Source organism: Arachis hypogaea, chromosome 11, assembly GCF_003086295.3.
Source record: "Arachis hypogaea cultivar Tifrunner chromosome 11, arahy.Tifrunner.gnm2.J5K5, whole genome shotgun sequence".
Lineage (NCBI taxonomy): Eukaryota > Viridiplantae > Streptophyta > Magnoliopsida > Fabales > Fabaceae > Arachis > Arachis hypogaea.
In genome coordinates this window covers 103,851,652-103,855,355 of record NC_092046.1, presented here as the reverse complement: position 1 = coordinate 103,855,355, position 3,704 = coordinate 103,851,652, and the positions used below count along the sequence as shown (strand labels likewise).

At 36.7% G+C, this 3,704-nt stretch overlaps 1 non-coding gene across 1 annotated transcript; it reads left to right on the top strand.

Annotated features, from left to right (window-relative positions):
* Nucleotides 1-840: 840 nt before the first annotated feature.
* Nucleotides 841-948, top strand: LOC112725871 (small nucleolar RNA R71). Its single transcript, XR_003164952.1, has one exon. It is a non-coding gene; the product is annotated as a small nucleolar RNA R71 (small nucleolar RNA).
* Nucleotides 949-3,704: the final 2,756 nt, after the last annotated feature.

The following is a 3,704-nucleotide window of genomic DNA, read 5'->3' as shown; positions in this document are numbered from 1 at the left end:
GGTCAGTGGTCGTCCATTGAGGTCTTCCTCAGGGGAGATCACTGCCTCTTCCTCCTCTCTATGTTCGGCCATGTGAGATGTGGTTATGGCTTTGCACTCTCTTTTTGGATTCTCTTCTGTATTGTTAGGGAGAGTGCTAGGAGGGAGTTCAGTAATTTTCTTACTCAGCTGACCCAATTGTGCCTCCAAATTTCTAATGGAGGACCTTGTTTCATTCATGAAACTTTGAGTGGTTTTGATTAAATCAGAGACAATGGTTGTTAAGTCAGAGGGGCTCTGCTTAGAATTCTCTGTCTGTTGCTGAGAAGGTGATGGAAAAGGCTTACTATTGCTAAACCTGTTTCTTCCACCATTGTTGTTGTTGAAACCTTGTTGAGGTCTCTGTTGATCCTTCTATGAGAGATTTGGATGATTTCTCCATGAAGGATTATAGGTGTTTCCATAGGGTTCTCTCATGTAATTCACCTCTTCCATTGCTGGGTTCTCAGGGTCATAAGATTCTTCTTTAGAGGAAGCTTCCTTAGTACTGCCTGTTGCTGCTTGCATTCCAGACAGACTCTGAGAAATCATATTAACTTGTTGGGTTAATATTTTATTCTGAGCCAATATGGCATTCAGAGTATCAATCTCAAGAACTCCTTTCTTCTGAGCTATCCCATTATTCACAGGATTCCTTTCAGAAGTGTAGATGAATTGGTTATTTGCAACCATTTCAATGAGTTCCTGAGCTTCTGCAGGCGTCTTCTTCAGATGAAGAGATCCTCCAGCAGAGCTATCCAATGACATCTTGGATAGTTCAGACAGACCATCATAGAAGATTCCTATGATGCTCCATTCTGAAAGCATGTCAAAAGGGCACCTTCTGATCAATTGCTTGTATCTCTCCCAAGCTTCATAGAGGGACTCACCATCCTTCTGTCTAAAGGTTTGGACTTCCACTCTAAGCTTACTCAATTTTTGAGGTGGAAAGAACTTTGCCAAGAAGGCATTGACTAGCTTTTCCCAAGAGTTCAGACTTTCTTTAGGTTGTGAATCCAACCATGTCCTAGCTCTGTCTCTTACAGCAAAAGAAAAGAGCATAAGTCTGTAGACTTCAGGGTCAACCCCATTGGTCTTGACAGTGTCACAGTTTTGCAAGAACTCAGCTAAGAACTGATGAGGATCTTCCAATGGAAGTCCATGAAACTTACAATTCTGTTGCATTAGAGAAACTAATTTAGGCTTAAGCTCAAAGTTGTTTGCTCCAATGGCAGGAATAGAGATGCTTCTCCCATAGAAATCAGAAGTAGGTGCAGTAAAGTCACCAAGCACCTTCCTTGCATTGTTGGCATTGTTGTTTTCGGCTGCCATGGTTTCTTCTTCTTTGAAGAGCTCTGTTAGGCCCTCTAAAGAGAATTGTTCTTTAGCTTCTCTTAGCTTTCTCTTCAAGGTCCTTTCAGGTTCAGGATCAGCTTGAACAAGTATGCCTTTATCTTTGTTCCTGCTCATATAAAAGAGAAGAGAACAAGAAAGTAGGGAATCCTCTATGTCACAGTATAGAAATTCCTTGAGGTGTCAGAGGAAAAGAAGAATAGAAGGAGGGAGGTAGATAGAAGAGAATTCGAACATATAAAGAAGGAGGGAGTACGAATTGTACCTTGAGGAGGAGTGTTAGTCCCTTAAATAGAAGGATGTGAGAAGAGGGGAAGAATTTTCGAAAATTAATTAAAAGATTTTAAAAAGAAATTTGAAAATTTGATTGAGATTTTCAAAAACTAAGATTGAGAAAGAAATAAAGTGATTTTTGAAAAAGATTTTGAAATTAGAAAAATATATGATTGAAAAAATTAATTTTGAAAAAGATGTGATTGAAAAGATATGTTTGAAAAGATAAGATTGAAAATCAATTTAGAAAAAGAAAATTTTTTTTAAAATTAAAGTTGATTATTTGACTATCAAGAAATTAAAAGATATGATTTTAAAATTTGAAGTTTGATCATTTCTTAATAGGCAAGTAACAACTTGAAAATTTTGAAGTGAATCTTTAATTGAAGCAAGGATTTTTGAAAATGGTAAAAATAAATATAAAATGGAAAGAAATTGATTTTGAAAGAGATATGATTGAAAAGATATGATTTGAAAAAGATTTGATTTTGAAAAAAAACATGAAAACTTGAAAAAAATGTGAATTAAAAACAAAATCTTCCCTCTAGTGTTATCCTGGCGTTAACCGCCCAGAATGGTTCCCATTCTGGCGTTTAACACCCAAATCTCTACCTTTTTGGGTGTTAAACGCCCAGCCAGGTACCCTGGCTGGCGTTTAAACGCCAGTTTTCCTTCTTTACTGGGCGTTTTGAATGCCCAGCTTTTTCTGTTTGATTCCTCTACTGAATGTTCTGAAACTTCAATTCTCTGTATTATTGACTTGAAAAGACATAGTTTTGAAAAATATTTTTGAATTTTTGATGATGAGAAATAATAAAAATGCAACTAAGATCAAATAAACAATGCATGCAAGACACCAAACTTAAAAGTTTGTATACTAAGGACTATAACAATGTAAAAATGCATATGAGAAACAACAAAACACCCAAAACAAGAGAATTTAAAGATCAGAGCAATGAAATCATCAAGAACAACTTGAAGATTAACGAATAACATATTGCATGTTTTCAAAAAATACAAGAAGAATGCAATTGACACCAAACTTAAAAATTGATACTAGACTCAAACAAGAAACATAAAATATTTTTGGTTTTATGATTTTAAAATTTTTTTGTATTTTTTTTTGAAAATTATATAGAAAAGAAAATAAAGAGAATCAAAACTTTTAATGAGAATTCCAGGAATCATGCAATGTTAGTCTAAAGCTTCAGTCTAAAAAGATTAGACATGTTTGGCCAAGCTTCAGCAGGACATTACATTCAATAGCTAAATTGATGAGAATCAATCAGCTTTTGTGATGATAAGAACATCACCTTGAAACTCTAGAATTCATTCTTAAAAATTCTGAAAAATACCTAATCTAATCAACAAGATGAACCGTCAATTGTCCAAACTCGAACAATCCCCGGTAACGGCGCCAAAAACTTGGTGCACGAAATTGTGATCATCAACAATGGCGCCAAAGACTTGGAGCTCTCAAACGTGAATCACACTTTGTCACAATTCTGCACAACTAACCAGCAAGTGCACTGGGTCGTCCAAGTAATAAACCTTACGTGAGTAAGGGTCGATCCCACGGAGATTGTCGGCTTGAAGCAAGCTATGGTCATCTTGTAAATCTCAGTCAGGCGGATTCAAATGGTTATGGAGTTTAAGGTGATAAAAATAAACATAAAATAAAGATAGAGATACTTATGTAATTCATTGGTGGATTTCAGATAAGCGTATGAAGATGCTTTGTTCCCCTTGAACCTCTGCTTTCCTATTAACTTCTTCCAATCATTCATACTCCTTTCCATGGCAAGCTTTATGTTGGGCATCACCGTTGTCAATGGCTACATCCCGTCCTCTCAGTGAAAATGGTCCTGATGCTCTGTCACAACATCGGCTAATCATCTGTCGGTTCTCGTTCATGTCGGAATAGGATCCATTGATCCTTTTGCGTCTGTCACACGCCCCACAATCGCAAGTTTGAAGCTCGTCACAGTTATCCCTTCCCAGATCCTACTCAGAATACCACAGACAAGGTTTAGACTTTCCGGATCTCAGGAATGGCCGCC